This window comes from Perognathus longimembris, chromosome 4, assembly GCF_023159225.1.
Source record: "Perognathus longimembris pacificus isolate PPM17 chromosome 4, ASM2315922v1, whole genome shotgun sequence".
Taxonomy (NCBI): Eukaryota; Metazoa; Chordata; class Mammalia; order Rodentia; family Heteromyidae; genus Perognathus; species Perognathus longimembris.
The window spans coordinates 28,563,209-28,581,113 of record NC_063164.1 but is presented as its reverse complement, the minus strand read 5'-3'; positions in this window follow the sequence as shown (position 1 = coordinate 28,581,113).

Sequence of the window (17,905 nt, the reverse complement as noted above, 5' to 3'; positions counted from 1 at the left end):
TCATGATGTAAATGTGTAGGTGCATGCGCACGTGCGCACACACACACACACACACCCTTAAACATGGCTACTACATGACTACATGGAGAATGAAAGGCCTCTGCTCCAGCCCAGAATGGTGAAGAAGAGCCCCTGATGTGGAGGTTGGCAGCTCATTGAGCCAGACTACAACTACACAAAGGTTCCTCTTCAACATGGCGGACGCTCAGCACTCTTGGCAGAAACACTTGGCACTGGCAGCAAAGCTCAGCAGGGCGGCTTGTTTCCGTTCATCAAACACCAGTAGCTTTCACCAAGAGCAGCAGAAAATGGGGAAAAAGTGTCTGATCACATTCAGGCTGTGTGTCAGCACTTTTCTGAAGCAGAGTTAGTTGACTCCAAGCTTTGAAGAAAAGCTTGTTACTCTCTTCTTCTGCCCTACAAAATCCGCCAAGGAAATGGCACAAACTCACCTGCATCCCAGCTGCTCCTCCATGCCCCTAGAGTCACCTGAGAGGATCAGTCATTGAGAAACAGAAACTGATGAGAGACTTCACCAGGGCTCCCAGTTACACAGGAGAAATCAATGTCCAGAAACAAATTACTGTCATCCACAGTTATTCACACCCCACAGCCTCCTGCCCAGTTCACTCTTGTTGGTCATGCCAAAGGCTGGGCAGAGAGGTTAGGGGAGCAGAGTATAGACCCCAGGGATTCTCATGGCTTATACTGCTCAGCCACAAGGAAAAGCAATCTGAACTATCAAGGCCAGGCATTTGAAGATACTCAGCCACTAAGTACTTGTTCTTATAACCAAACACCCACAATGGCTCTTCTCTCAAGAGAGACTCAGAGAGTAGAGTAGAGACAACTTTGAGGCTATTTCTCATAATAGTTTCCTACCCAGACTAGAAAAGAAAGAAGACTTATGTCCTTCTATTGACACATCTTAAAAATCCAGAAGAAACTTCTCTGAAGGGTATGATGTCCACATCATCCAGAATGATGCTTTGGAAAATCAGAACTCATAAGAGAAATGAATTTAAATGAACTTCCAATAAAGATAACCTTTAAAATCCAATAGTCACTCCCTTCTGGGTAGTTTAGTTTCCCGTGGTTTAACTACAGTTTGAAAATATCAAGTAGAAATGTCTAGAGCTGACTCATTGGTAAGTTTTAGACTGTATACTGTTCTAAGATCCTGCCGAAAACTATGCTGCCCATCTCCATTGTGCCTGAGACATAAATCATCCCTTTATCCGCTGTATACACTCTATACATGCCACCTGCTCAGTTGTCACTTAGTAGTTATCTAGTTATCACATTGACTGCCCCTGGGAACATAGGGGTTGTGTTCAACTAATCCTTATTTTATTTAATAATGGCCCTATCCCAAGAGAAGTGATGCAAAGAAGGCATCAAAGCACAGATTCGCTACTGTGTAGCATATTTAAACAAATAGACATGATACATACAGGGTTTGATGTTACCTGTAGTTTCAAGCAACCTATGAGGGACCTGGTATGTGTCCCCTGTAGATAAGGAGGGACTGCTATCCTTGGAAGCCAAGAAGAGCTCAGAGGACTTCACAACAATTGATTTAAGATGGAAGAGGGTAACATTCTCCTGGATTGTTGGCTTGTTAGTTTTATATTCCTTACTTTTTTTTTTTTTTTTTTTTTTGCCAGTCCTGGGCCTTGGACTCAGGGCCTGAGCACTGTCCCTGGCTTCTTTTTGCTCAAGGCTAGCACTCTGCCACTTGAGTCACAGTGCCACTTCTGGCCATTTTCTGTATATGTGGTGCTAGGGAATCGAACCCAGGGCTTCATGTATACAAGGCAAGCGCTCTTGCCACTAGGCTATATCCCCAGCCCCCTTACTTTTTTTTTAACATAGAATATACACATTTGGGTCAAGGGGAGTGGCTTACACCTATAATCCCAGATACTCTAGAGACAGAGTTTGAGAGAACTGCAGTTGGAGACCAGCCTGGACAAAAAGCTTAGAGAAACCCGAGGCTGATATAGTGAGGTGTGCTTGTCAGTTCAGCTACATGGGAGGCCTAAGTAGGAAGTTCTCAGGCTGAGGTCAACTTCATGCAATGCACAAGTCCCTACTGAAAAATAACTAGGGTCTAGGAATATGGCCTAGTGGTAGAGTGCTTGCCTTGTATACATGAAGGCCTGGTTTTGATTCCTCAGCAACACATATAGGGAAAAAGCCAGAGGTGACACTTGGCTCAAGTGGTAGAGTGATAGCCTTGAGCAAAAAGAAGCCAGGGACAGTGCTCAGGCCCTGAGTTCAAGCTCCATGACTGGCCAAAAAACAAAACAAAACAAAACAAAAAACAATGAAAAATAACTAAAGCAAAAAGGGCTTGGGGTGGCCTAGAACGCTCAAAATGTTCAAATTCAAGGATCACCTGTGTATGTATGCACACACATACATACTTCCCAAAACTAAAGCAGGCAGCTTGGTAAATTCTTAGAGGTACACACATTTATGCCCCCACCACCCAGATCAAGTTATAGAATAGTGCCAGCAGCCAGGAGGACCCTTGCCCTCTTTCCTGCCTAACCCCATGCAAGTCTGTGGGCTGTGTCATTGCAGATTAGCTCTGCCTGTTCTGTGGTTCCAGGTACATTGAGTCACACTGTGGGACTGCCTGGCTTCTTGCACTTCACATTTGGCCCAGGACGCTCTGACTCACGTAGTCAAATGGAGGAGAGTACATTAGACTCCTTCTTTATTGAGTTCTTTTCCAGTACATGAAAATCCTTGCTTTACTTTGGTCTTTTCTACCATCCGTGAGAGCGCATCAGGGAGAGAATAAGGATGATCTGATGAGCTTGGTGCCTCAACTGGACCAGAATCCAGGGGGAAGGCTGACTGTAGAGCCCTCAGGAACAAGGAGGGGACAGGATTGCTGTCCTGCACCATTTGCTGAGGCCCCCCTGCTAGCATCAGCCCAGCCTCCCTCCCAATACCCCCCACCCAAGACAGCCAACTGCTCCTAGGCACTCACCCCCTAGCCACAAGCTGGCTCCACAAGGGCAGAGGGAAACCCCAAGAAGTTCCACAAGCCAAGTGAGGAGAGGCCCTTTCTTTTCCTGGGGCCTCCGGCTAACTAGCCAAACCAGTCGAGCATGACAGCAGCCTGCCCATTGATGCGAGTGCCAGCCCCAAGCATCTGTTTCTGTTTCTCTGCTGCTTCCCGTGGGTGGTGGGTGGGAGCTCACGCTGCTCCTCTCCACGTCTCCCTCCTAATCACAATCATTTGTTTTCACAGGACTGCAAGCGATTGTGGCAGAAAAACCCTGGCAGAGCCTGCACAAAGCCAAAGGCCCCGGCCTTTGCCACATCCCCTGGTCACCCCACAGTGGAATGAAAGCCTCCCACTCTGCCATTATCCTCTTTCCTGCTGGTTTTGCAGTCTTCCCCCCCCCCCACACTCCCCCTAGCCCCCATGCATTTAGAATGGCCCCACTGCCTGATGTGGTCTCCAAATATCTGCCCACTCCACCTCTAGTTTCCAAAAACAAATACCAGGACCTGCCTTACACACCCAGGGACGGAAAGGTCTGTGGACCAAAGGATCAGGCTTTGCCAGAGGTCTGGCCCAGGCATTTTGGAAAGGAGACAAATGCTCGCTCTGGGTGTGGGCTTTCTGAACAACTTCTGGTCTTAATAAAAGTCCAAAAGGAGCTTATGGAGGAAAATGTGAAAGAGACCAATGGCCAAGGCTGAGGAACTGCCTTGCTATGACCACTGCCACCCACTCTACCACCTGCCCTCTCTACCCTGAGCTAAGGATCTGAGAGGGGCAGCCAGAGGCCTTGTTACTGCCATACAATGAATGACTTCAGGCCCAGCCTCCCAATTGCAATTCTCCCAGTACCCCCCTCCCACATTATTCATAAGGCCTAAGCTTACCTTTGACCTTGATCTTTCCATTCATGATGAAGTGGAATTGCTGCTGCTGATACATGCATTCTCAAGGATGGCCCAGTGGAATGTTCCTTGCCCTTGGAGTCATAGGACCACAGCCTGTCCTGACTCTGATGCTAGGCCCTGCTGAAGCTAGGTTGCTACATCGTGAGAGTTTATAGATACCCTCCCAGCCTACTCCATAAAGCTCTTCCTCACTACAAAATGATTCATCTTCATGGTGATTGATTCATGTAGGTTAAGGCTGCCCATATGCCTTGGCTAATGGCCCTTCCTCCACCTTTCTACTTTTTTTCATGTTGTATCAATCTGGATTGTCTTTTTGGGGTCTTTTGTGTGTCTGATTGTTTGGAGACCAAGTTGGGTCTCACGCTGTAGCTCAGGCTGGTGTGGAACTTGCAATTCTCCCAGTTTTCTGGAGTGCAGAGTGAAGGTGAATGTATATCAATCTCAAGTGGTTGGTTTTTCTCTATACCACTTCCAGGGTGCTTCTTCCGGTCCAAGGGCACTCCTGAGTGTCTAGAAATAGCAGTCAAGTTCTGACCTATCGGGCACTTCCTGTGTGCCAGGTTCTGTACCAAGCAGTTACATTCTCATTTCATTGAATCCTCACACAGATTATTTGAGTTGAGCCTTATTCATTCCATTGTATATAGGAAGAAAAGTCGGGCTCAAAGAGGCTAACAAACTTGCCTAAAGTAGGATACAGAGGTTGGATATGGAGAAACAAAGATTTAACTTGAGAGAATCTTCTCTCAATAACAGGGTTATGCTACTATCATGGGCAGAATTGTGTCCCTTTTCCAAAATTCCTGTATTGAAATCCTAACTCTCAGAACATGACTGTATTTGAAGACAGGGTCTTAAAGGAGGCTTTTTTTTTTTTTTGCCAGTCCTAAGGCTTGAACTCAGGGCCTGAGCACTGTCCTTGGCTTCTTTTTGCTCAAGGCTAGCACTCTACCTCTTGAGCCACAGCTTGACTTCTGGCTTTTTCTGTTTATGTGGTGCTGAGGAGTCGAACCCAGGGCTTCATGCATGCTAGGCAAGCACTCTACCACTAAGCCACATTCCCAGCCTGAGGCATTTTTTTTTAAGTTGAGAAGCTGTTAAGATGGCCCTCATCTGATCCTACTGGGTCCTCCTAAGAGGTAGTAGAGATAGCATGCATGCACACTTAGAAAAAGACCTGGTGAACCACAAGGAGAAGAGAGCCATCTACAGGCAAGGTCAGAGGCCTTAGAAGAAACAAGACCTGTCAACAACAAGATCTTAGACATGGAGCCTCCTTCACTGCAAGGAAATGCATTTCTGTCATTTGAACCACCCAGTCTGTGCTGTTTTGTTACAGCAGTCCAAGTTGACTAATACATCTGCCTCCTACTTTCTCTTGAGAATGGCCCAGACTTTAGTAACTTCTCTAGCTGGCCTGCAAGCTGGCCAGGAGGGAGGAATGAGGAGGAAGGAAGTCATTCCTGTTACCAGCCCTGCTGTTCTAAGTCATCTCCTATCATAACATCGATAGAGCACATCCTCTGCTGGCCACATCCCTGTTCAGTATAGAGTCTCCTCTGTGCTCCATAAGGAAGAGAGCACCCTGTTTCCTTATTGCCAACAAGACTACAAATACCTAAGGCCACTTGGGAGCAAGCAGTGTGACCTGTGCTGGGATGAACAGTCCTCAATGCAGAGCACACATGGGAAGTCCTGGAATAGAGTGAGAAAAAGAATCCATCCCTGCTCCCTACAGACTTCCAAGCTGCCTGTGTGGCCCTTTTCTGCCTCATCAGCCACCTCAGGCTTCCTCTCTCCCCTTCCTCACTTCCAGGCCTTCGCCTATGAACTCAGTGATGCAAGGCAACCTGAGCAGGAGCCAGCCTTCGTCCCTTCTCAGATCCAAGAGCAGCATGGACAACCAAGTCCCTTCCTTTCACTGTATGACCCTTCCTCAGGCTCCTCATATTGCTGTTTCTTATTGCTGCTGTAACAAATTATCACTCTGTTTGGTGGCTTAGAACTACACATATTTATTCTCTATTCTGCAGGTTAGAAATGTGACACGTGTGTCTAGATTTCATATCATTCTGGAGGAGATGATGCAGCTGTCCACATGCCTTGGCTAGTAGCCCTTTCTCCACCTTCCAAGCCATCAGTGGTCTGTTTTTTTTCATGTCTTGTCAGTCTGAATTATCTTCTTTGTGGTGTTTTGCAGTTTAATTTTTGGTTTTTGTCTTGTTTTGTTTTATTTTTGAGACAAGATCTCACAGTATGGCCCAGGCTGATGTAGATGAAGCTTGCAATCCTGCCTACTTGAAGAGTCTTTTGGGCCCATTGGATAACATTTCCTACTCAACGAGTAGAATTATCTCTCTCCCTCCCCTTTGAAGATAAGAGACTCACAGATTTTCCTTCCAGGGCTGGCTTAAACTGTGATCCTCAGATCTCAGCCTCCTGAATAGCTACGTTTACAGGTGTGAGCCACCCAGCTGAATTATTTCTTTATAGTAAAGCCATTGTAGTAGCAACCTAAATTTCCCTTTACCATGGAATCTTATCTATTTGCTGCTTCTGAGTTTAGACCTGGACATTTTGGGGAAGTCATTATTTTCCTGTGACACTCCTGCCCTTACATCTGTGGGTTTTGTCACTTCCTAGGGAGATTATTTTTATAAAAATGGATCCTACTCAGGCCCTGGTGGCTCATGCCTGTAATCCTAGCTACTCAGGAGGCTGAGATCTGAGAATTACAGTTCAAAGCCAATCCAGGTAAGGATAAGATGCTTATTTCCAGTTAACCAGCAAAAAGCTAGAAGTGGAGCTGTGGCTCAAGTGGTACTGTGCTAACTTTGAGCCAAAAAATTTTTTTTTAAGCTCAGGGATGCCTAGGCCCTGAGTTCAACCCCTAGGAATGGCACGGTGCACACACACACACACACACACACACACACACACACACACACACACTTGATTCTACCCTTTTGAAATTCTTCTCTGACACCTCCCATGTCTCCTGTTTATAGTGTCAAAATTGCCTGTGAAGGATCTAAGGTGTATATGTGGGCCCATTGGGTACCATCTCCTGAAAACATGGCTGTAGGAATAGACATCTACCAATGGCTGAGGAGACCAGACTGCTTCGCTTAGGGCCTACAGTGAGGATGTCACTCTCAGTTAATGATCTTATTTCTTATCCCGGAGACTAGGATTGGACTGTAGCCCAATCATCCAGAAGTGATTGGTTCCTGTGAAAACTACACTCACTGAAATGTCAGGTTACTAATCCCAGAGCTGAGCAGACTAAGCATGCACGTCAGAACCCCTCTTTCCCAACATGAAGCCACAGGCTGTCTGGTGAACACAGAACTGTGGGGAAAGAATTCCAGTTGTCTAGAGGGGATGTTTCCATCAAATCATGGAAGCCTGATGACTCACATTTTCCCAGCACCCAAATATTCTTGTTCAGTGGCCTGAGAGTTTCCCACTGAGTGTTTTAAAATAAATACTTCCTATATACAGCCTCTTCCACCCTCACAGCTCCAAGTTGACCCCAATTTTTTTTATTTCTTCCTTCCTACCTTGTCAAAACACCCTCAGAACAAGCACCCAAGAGTCACATCCTAGAGCAAAAAAACATACAGACAGTGCCAAATAACTAGCCAAATAACTAGCCAAAAGCTGGGCTAGTGGTGTGGCTCAAATGGTCGAAAGCCCGACAAGCAAGCTGATCAAGAGTGAGGCCATGAGTTCAAATCCCAGTACTGGATCAAAAAAAATTACAAAGGTCTGTATAAGTGTTATTGTTGTCATCATCAACCTCATCATTCTCATCATCAACAGGATTTGGACATCTGGATTCCATAGCCCACTACTATATCACTTTGTTCAGTATCTTTTCTAAGAGATTGATTTTTCTCACTTTCCTTTATCAGACACTCAAGTTATTGATGCCTTGATCTTGGATTTCAGATCCAGATCTTCAGTCTCCAGCTCTGTGAGAATAAATGTCTATTGTTTGCAAGTTGCACAGTTCAAGTTATCTTATTGTAGCAGCCCAAGGTCAAGAGTGTCCATGTCTTCTGGAAGCTCACCCCATGGGTGTGCCCAGACCCCCCAACTCGTCCTGGCTGTGGCAGGCTAGGAAAGGGAGTCAGTCCACTTTAACTCATTGGGACCTGTCTGGAGCACATGACATTCCAGACCCAGTGCCACCTGGGGTTATTTCATAGGACAGTCACATCAAATCTTCCCAAGATGACAAAGAAATCCATGCTACAGAGAGAATAAGCCACTTCTCAGGGCCTAAGAGGCTGGTGAGAGGCAAAGTTGGGGTGCAAATCCAGCATCTCCCTTCTATCAGCCGTCCACATTCCTGACTAAATACAGATCGTTTCCTCTTTCCCACCTTAATTTTCCCCACAAGAGTTCGAGAATGGGGTTAACACATCCATCCATTCCTTTGTGTCTCCCTCCTCTTATTCACTAGCTCACTATTTCTAGAGGAATGCTAAGAAACGGACCACAGGGCTCTTTTCAGTCCTAAACTCTGAAGCAGCCCAAGCCAGAACTCAGTACCAGGTCCTTTCCTTTGGCAGCACTTTCTAAGAGATAATAAAGATAGTGTTGGTGATGTTGACAGTCGAGAGAGAGTGAGAGACTAAAATGTGAGGGACAGGCCAGGATAAACTGAGTAAGACTGTAATTTGCTAAAGCCTACACCAAAATCTTTGCCAGCCACAAAATTGCTATGCTCATGCCTGCATTTCCATTCCAACTCGAAGGCTATGTGTAGCCATAACGGACCACCACAAGCTCCCAGGTATGGCAGCATCGGTGACTCAGTTCCCTTGGTGCCTGCAAAGCCCGACACCAGGCGCATAGGTCCCACTTTCCTGGGAGGCACCAGCAGATCTTTCAACTGTCCCACCCCTTGGACCTGCTTCTAGCTGGAGACAAGGTGCTTGTCAAAGCCCCTTGGAATTACCAGGGTAGGCACAATGTAAACATTCATGTAGTTACAGGATAATAATTACACCTTGCATGTACATAACACCTTTCTTCCCCCAGAGCAGCCTGCTCAAGCATTATCTCATTAATCCTCACATCCCTGGGGGGCAGGGAGGACCCAGGATGATTATCTACAGTTCAGTGAGGGAGGGGAGAGGAAGACAGGAAGAGAAAAGAGGCTGGCCCAGGATCACACACTTAGCCACAGGGTTTAGGATAGTCTTGTACAGCAGCCTTAGCCAGAAATCAGGAGAAAGCCAAGGGTTGTCCTCCACTGCATGTTTTAGTGAGACAATACCAGGCAGCCATGAGCGCAGAGTTTCCTACACTCTGCCACCAGCCTCTCCTCCTTTTGCTGATGGGAAAATTGAGCTAGCTCCTTAAAGTGTCAGGGGAAAGACTGCTCCGTGGACTCTTCTTTCTCCTTCCAGTAGACACAGAGCAGTCAGCTTCCAAACCTGGTCTTTCTCCCAGAGCAAGAATAGGTAAACAAAGGCAGAGCATATGAAGCAGGGGAGGAGAGATCCCCTTTTCTGGCCCCAAGAGGCCAGAGGTAGCTGAGAAAAAGCAGCTCATTATGTAGCCTTATGGAATCTATAGAAAAGGCCTAATTCACAGCGAGCTGCCTCCCAGCCCCAGGCCGCCTCCCATCCTAGTCCTGCTTTCTGGCTCATCCTTTTGACACGGGGACAATTACTGCTATTCATACCCACCCTGAGGCCACCTGCCACTGGCCAATTCTCATGCACATGGAGCTAAAGATCAGGCACAAAGCAGGCCACTGGGAGGTTTCTACCGGACTTGAGAGGGGACCCTTCATGCACCCCCACTAGAGCATGTGTGAGGGGGGTGGGCAGCTAAGGCCTCTGCAAATTCCTGGCTCATGCAGAGCCTGAGAGCCCTTGCCCTGGGGCCTTTGGGGAGGCTGCCACACCAGTTCCTTGACATCATGGTCTTACAGGATGGTTGTGACAGGGGTTCAGTTCAGCTTTGGGGATGGAGGGGTGGGGAGTCCCTCGGGGAAATACATACTTTCGAGTCACAAGTCTTAACCCCACACAGAGTGCTCAGAAGTGGCTAGCTGGAACCCAGGATGACATTTTCAAGAACTTTCTGAGCTGGTGGATATCACATTGGAAGCTTGAAATGCACTTCCGTGGGAGTATTTATGCCATGTAAAAGGCAAATGCTGAAATCTCGACCCCTTTGCAGTCCTTTGTTAAACATTTATGAGCATGTCATTGCTTGAGAAAGAGATGTGGAGGCCTTCTAGGAACATCTGAGACAGAGAAACCAGGCCAACATCTCAGCTTAGTAACCTGCTCCTTTTTGTTGTTGTTGTTTGTTTTGTTTGTGAGGAGCTGGGGACCCAATCCTCCTACATGCTAGGCCAGTGCTCTACCACTGAGCCACAGTACCCAGCCTGTTGCTTATCTCTCCATGGCAGTATGGTCCTTGTCCTTCCTTTATCTCTGGGCATAGTGCACGACCTGGAGAAAGGCTGTCTTCTAAGCTTCTCTTTCATAAACAATAAAAGGACCTGAAGACTGCATTCTACATACTGGAGGGATAGTGGCTGTCAGAACTTTCGTGCTGCTCACATGAGCACAAACACAAAATCATGCTTTCTGTACATGTATTGCAAACTTTGGGTGGAAAAACTGCATCTTATGTGTTTGAAGGGGGAGGGATATATGAAAACTTTTTATAGTATCTTTTCTGTAGCTTTAAAATATTCCAAAAAGTTGTTTTAAAAAATTATAGAACAATACTATGACATGTATCTGTAGTCCCAGATACTTGGGGGGCTGAGATAAGAAGATCACTTACATTCAAGAGTTAAAGACCAGCCTGAGCAACAAAGCAAGATTCATCTCAGATAGGTGATAAATAGATAGATGATAGACAGACAGATAGATAGATACATGGAAAGACAAACAAAAGTGAACTAATTGGTTGATCAAGTACAAGAAAAACTGCATTTTTAAAATTTCTTGTGCTGGTCCTGGGGCTTCAACTCAAGACCTAGGCTCTGTACGTGAGCTTCTTTTTGCTCAAGGCTAGTGCCCCACCACAGCGCCACTTCCACCACTTCCAGCTTTTTTTTCTTTTCTGAGTAGTTAATTGGAGATAAGAGTCTCAGACTTCCCTGTCCATGCTGGCTTTGCACTGTGATCCTCAGATCTTAGCGTCCTGAGTAGCTACAGGTGTGAGCCACTAGCACCAGCTAAACTGAATTTGTGAAAGAAAGAAAGAAAGAAGAAAGAAAGAAAGAAAGAAAGAAAGAAAGAAAGAAAGAAAGAAAGAAAGAAAGAAAGAAAGAGAGAGAAAGGAGGGAGGGAGGGAGGGAGGGAGGGAGGAAGGAAGGAAGGAAGGAAGGAAGGAAGGAAGGAAGGAAGGAAGGAAGGAAGTTTCTGTTTGCTTTCACTGGATCAATTTATATGTATGTGTGTGTGGTGGGGGAACTTTCATAAAGAAAGATCTAGCATGCTGGTACAGGCTGGGCTTTTTTTCTTACAGCTGAGGCTTTACCACTTGAGATATACACCACCAATCCAGCATCTTGCTGGTTAATCAGAGATAGAGTTTCAAGAATTTATTAGCCTGGGGATAATTTTAAACAAAGATCCTCAAATCTCAGCCACCTGAGTAGCTAGAATTATAATTGTGGGTTGGTGATTCCTGGTGGCAAGATCTTTCTTGACTTACAGAGAGCCACAGCCAGACTTCCTTTTGGTGCTCGGAGCACTTCTGTGTAGTGATGGTTAAGAGACGTAGCTGATTTTACAGATGCAAGAGGACAAGAAAGAATCCTACAGGGGTTATCAGGAGCTAATTTTCATGGTGAAATGGCTTGTGAGTAAAACTGATGACCTAAACAGCCGCCTACCCAGGGCTGTTGCTTTATATTTGAGCATTACTTAATTGAGAGTGTGAATAAACAGTCTCTAATACCATCCCTTAAAAACACTGGGAGGAAGCTAGGGCTGTAGCTCAGCAGTAGAGTGCTTACCTAACTGGTGGCTCCCAAAGACCCCTGCAGCTCCTAAACACTGGGATTGGAGGCTCAGACCTCCCATCTGCCTTTTGTTCTCACATCCAGACTCTTAAAGTCTCTTGCTTGAATCTACTCCAGCTTTCCTCTGAGTCCTTTTCTGTCTCTGTCTCTCTCTTGCCTATCTTTCTCTATTTCTCTCCTCTGTCTCTGTTGCTCTCTCTCTCTCTCTCTCTTCTTTCTCTCAGTGCTGGGGATCCAACCCAGGATCAAACTCTTGTTAGGCAAGTTTTCTACCACTGAGTTACAAGCTATAGCCCCAACCCATCCTTATCTCTTCAACTAAGTAGGAGACTTAACTACTATTCATCCCAGCAATAAATATTTATTTTTTATTAAATTTTATTGACAAGGTGATGTACAGAAGGGGTACAGTTACCTAATAAGACAGTGAGTACATTTCTTGTCATATTTGTTACACCCTCATTTTTCTTTCCCTTCCCTAGTTCAGGTAAGCATATATACAATATCCAGTGTACCAAAATCATATACAGTAACCACATGGGGTACGCCAAAGGAAATTCACCTGGAACTTAAACATAATGACAACAATAGAATCCTCCTGTGTCCTTCTCTTGGAGTTCTTTTTGCTTATCCTCATCTTATATAATCATGTGTACAGAGCTTTTGAGTTATTGGGATCCTCTGATAGGTCTATCCTAGACCTTTTTATGTTTGTTTAGTAGTTGTTTGGTTTTAGATACATAATGTGAAGTTGCTGACCCAAACATATGGAAATACCATTTGAAAAGAAGTTGGTTATTTTGCAGACCTGGTCTCTACTGTTCCCCCCCAATAAATATTTATTGATCAACTATTATGTCCCATACATGGTTCTGGACATTGGAGTTGTAACAAAGTACAAGGATCCATGGCTACCCTACTAGAAAAAGCAAATTTGGGGCACCTTGGAGAGTATTCCCTACCCAGGACCTGTGTACTTCATTAACAAAGTCTTCTCTGATTCAGGAAGTAACCTGAGGGTAATTAGGAAATATCTAGATCAGAGGTTGGCAGACTTTGTCTGGAAAATTCCTTTCCTACAGTTTCAAATGGTACTACAATAGCTGGATAGTAAATGCTGTAGCTGGGATCTGGACTGTCTCCCATGTGTTAATAAAGGCTTGGGCTTTGGCTTGGTGCTTTTAAAAGACGGTGGAAACTTCATGGGACCTAGTGTGAGGGTTTAGGTCATATGGGGGCACATCTCAAGGTAACAGTGGGGCCCAGGCTTCTCTCTTTTCTCTTCTCTTTGCTTCTCTGCTGCATGAAGTAAGAGCTTCCTCCACCCACCCACTCCCACCATGATGTTTTGTCTTACCACAGGCCCCAAAATGACAGGCTAACCTGTCATAACCTATTATGGACTGAAACCTCCAAGAATATGAACCAAAATAAACCTTTCCTATTTTTAATATTGATTATCTCAGGTATTTTGTTACAATAATTCAAAGCTATTCCACACAGAAACTATTTTGGGCCTTGTGTCTGTGTTGCAGCTATTCAATTCTGCCTTTGCAGCATAGAAGCTATTGCAGGTAGTATGGGAATAAATAAGCATAGTTGTGTTCCAATAAAACTTTATTTATAGATGCAGAAGTTTGAACTTGTATAATACCTAGATATTATAAAACATTCTTGATTTTTTGGTCTACCATTTTAAAATAGTAAAAATCATTTTTTTAAAAATCATTCTTTGTTCTTGGATCTGATTTGGCCTGTGGCAGTGGTCTGCTCATTCCTAGTCTGGATAAAGGACATTAGTGGAGGTAATGACTGGATGATGGAGGTGGGACCTGGGTTAACACAAGCCAAGACATGGTAGAAAGGAAGTGAGCCCCATAAGTCCTAGAAATAAATTTGGATTTGACCCTGTGAATCTTTGAGTTTTCAGAGGGGGCCTCATTTGTTAAACCAATACTAATTGCCTCCTGAATGCCAGGCACCACCTAAAGGATTATTTAGATTAGGTAGCCAGGAAAGATTCCCTGAGGCATTTAAGATCTTTCATTCTTATTATTATATGGGAGGAGAAATGATTGAATTCAAATCTGACAAGTGAAGAAATTTAGTTTTAGAAAAGTGGTCTAAGGCCAGAGAGCCAAGAGGTGGCAGAGAGTTAGTATTCAAGCTGCTTTGGGTTCAAATCCTACCCCTGGCATTCATTGACTAAGGAAACTTGGACATGACATCATTTCAGAGTCTTTGTACACTAATAATGAGCCCTTGTTTCCATCAAGAGACTTCTCTAGTGACATTTGTGCACTAAAGAAATATGTGTTAAGGGCCTACTATGTGCCAAGCCTGTTCCAGATCTTGAGACAGTGAACAAAACAACAAACCCTACCCAGACAGAGTGGAAGGAATCTTAGATGATGCTAGCTAGGGTAAACTTGACCGAGAATGCTCCATTACAACTGACTCAAAGGAGTTGAGATTAAATTTGTGGATATTTTGGAAACGGAAGAGCTAGTGCAAAGGCCCTGATGTGTTCAGTCAACCCACAAATGAGAGGCGGGGACAGTGGGGAGGTGATATGCAGATGATGGATGGAATCACAGAGCTCATGTAGGACTTTGTAGGATGCTTTAAATACTTGAGTTTTTCCTCTGCAATTTACTCTCTCAAAGCTCAAGTATCTCAATTCCATGTTTAGGGTCACTCAGATGTCTATTAACCCAGTGTTTTTGTGACAAAGAGTATCATCGGGACTACAGGAGTCATGCAGGGGGAGAAATGGGGACTGGAAGATAGGGAGAGACATTTTGGCTGACCGCAGACTAGAAAGCATTGATGGATGAGGTGACACACAGCTCCCTGGCCATGGGGGAGGGAGCAACCTTATAAGGAAGGTGTGATATCCAGGAGTCATACAGGGAAACATCATTTTTGTAATGCCAGGATCAATGTGGGGCTTTGCCCCTGCTAAGCAAGTGCTTTACCACTTGAGCTATACCCAGGTCCTCAAATCTTTGTATTCTGCAAACTCATTAGGTTTTGGACTCTTCTGGCCTGATAGGAACAACTCTGAGCAGACTGGACTCCAGGCTGTGGGAGAAAGATCCCGGAGTCCCTTGCCATTTCGATCTGGTTGAGAACACTGGAAGAAAGCAGGAGGGCACTCCTCCAAACTTCTGTGGGGCAGGCTTACGTTTCCAGTCCCCCTCTCCCCGGACCAACCTCTATTATGAATCTAATTTATTCTATTGACATGCTTTCTGGGCCTTGTTGGGGGATCTGTATGTTTTCATCTGCTTCTGAATCTGTTTCAGAAGTCCGCTTCTTTTAGTTCTTGTTTGCTTTGTTTGGCCAGTGCTAAGGCTTAAGCTCAGGATCTGGGCTCTGAACGTTTTGTTTTCACTCAAGGCTAGAGCCCTATCACTTGAGCCCACAGCTCCACTTCAGGGTTTTTGGTGCTTAAATGGAGAGAAGAGTCTCATGGACTTTGATGCCTAAGCTGGCTTCAAACCTCAGTCCTCAGATCTCAGGCTCCTGAGTAGCTAGGATTACAGGCATAAGCCACTTTTGCCCGGCCTCTTATGGTTCATCGTTTGCTCTGAACGATCAGTTGTGGTCGCCCTCCTGGACCCCTGAGGACACAGGGGCTGGGGCAAGGACACAAGCGAACATAAATGTGAGATGTCCTTCATGAATCTACTCTTGGGACAAATACAGAGACAATTCTTGTTATATCCAACAGAAGCAGACTCTTGTATGAGAGCCCCAGGTAATTTTCTTTCTCTCCTTAAGAAATCTGGAACTAACCAGATTCTAGTTCTGCCAAGGATCCACTTTCCAATCAAAAAAAATTCTTGGAGCCAGGTCCTCCCAGCTCCTCCCAATTCATACCCCACAGGGCACCTGTAAATAAGTCCATTGTCTTGTCTGAGCTCAGTGAGAATTCCTCAGTAGCTAGAAATGTTGGTTTGTTTTTTCCTGTTCTTCACAAGCTGGTACAATTAGACATTTTTCCTTACTCATCTGGTAACCCCAAGCTTAAACAATCCCTTTAACTTTTGGAGGGTGGGGATGCTGAGGTGAAATCCCAAGATTCACACGCACATCCTACTAGCAAGGAATCTACCACTAACTACACTTCGCCTCCAACCCCTTTTGCCTTCTGATATCCTCCTTTTCTTTTCTTTTTTTTTTTGCATTCCTGAGATCTTCAGAGCCACTTTGTGTTCCACTCATCTCTTAACATCTTAAGAACATGGCCCTCCCAGCTCACTTAACTAGGGTTTTCTGAAAATTCATGTAAGGGGGTTGTGGATCCAATGAGTTTCCATCTGCTTCTGAATCTATTAAAAAGGTAGCTTTGAGTTTTCCTTTGAAACTCCTTTGTTTTTTAATGACAGGTTCTTTTCTTTAAACATTCAGGTTGCAAAGGAATTGGTTTTGGGAAAGAAAGATGACTTATTTTCCAAACCAGAAAGACATTGCCTTTTGCCTCCCTGTCTTCTCTTCAGGCCTGCCTCCTCTGGACTATCTTCTCTTGGCCTCAATAGGAAAGATTCTTGCTACAAACACCAGCCAGCCAACAGGCTGAGTCCTAGACTGTTGAAAACAACCATGGAAACTCTGATCTAAATAAAACTCAGCTGAAGCCTTTATTACCTTCTCTGGGAAGCCACTCTCACCTCCTCAGTCTTGAGACCTCCAGGGAGTGGATGGGCCACTACATAATTATAGAATTGTCCTGAGTATTAAATTAAGTAACACATGGAAAATTATTAAAACAGTGCCTGATACTTAGTAAGCATTGACTACCTTGTGTTATCACTGGGGTAACATATGGTATTTTGTACAAAGATATATATTCTCTGCCGTGCCAATGGGTTTTACAAAGCAAATTTTGGGCAAATCCTCCATTGTTTTGCATATTTCTATCACAGGGATGGCTTAGTGCGGAGCCTTTGTAAATCCATCGGCTCATGCCAAGATGCTTGTGCCCTGAGTCCTCGCTACCAGCCCTTGCTTCCTGGCATTGAGCCTGGCAGATGCTCCCAGCCTCACATCAAGGTCAGGGAGGAAAGCGGGGCAGGGCCAGCTGTGCCATCTCCTTCTGTCTGAGAAGGCTGTGGCAGGCGGGGAACAGCAAGGGTTGGGATTTGGGCAGGAAGAGTGAAGTCCCTCACCAAGAAATGACTAGCCAAGCATGAGATCGAATCTTGCTCTCCTTCTGTCACATATAACCCACAAGTCTTACCCTTACCCCCAACACTCCCCAATATCTCAACATGATACGGCATCACCACACACATCCAGTGTTACATAGCACCCAGTATTATACAACACCCCAATATACACATGTATAGCACAACCCACCAGCTAATCTATCTTGGCTTCTATACATTCTTCCCATTTTTTTTCTTTTTTTCTTTTTCTTTTGTCAGTAGTAAGGCTTGAATTCTGGGCCTGGGTACTGTCCCTAAGCTCTTTAGAGTAAGGCTAGCACTCTACCCCTTTGAGCCACAGTACTACTTCTGGTTTTCTGGTGGTTAATTGGAGATAAGAGCCTCACGGACTTTCCTGCCCAGGTTGGCTTTGAACTGTGATACTCAGATCTCACCCTCCTGAGTAGCTAGGATTATAGCATGAGCCACTGGTGCCCAGTCTCTTCCCATTTTTCTCTAGAGTAACAACAGGGTAGCTCTCAGCTGCACTCTGCAATGCAAGCTAGAAAGGAAGAAGAAAGAAGATGGCAGGACAGTCCACAGACACAGGTTAGAAGGATTGGACAAATCCAGGCAGATACAGCTAGGTGTATGCTGAAGGTGTTGGGAGCTCCTCAGTGAGGAGACTCAGCATAGGGCCTAGTGTGTAGCCACAGACCACATGCTGTAATGGTTAGGTTGTCACTCTCAGATTCTTACCATTGCTGAGACTAGGGCAGGCAAAAGGCCAGAGTGGTGACACAGG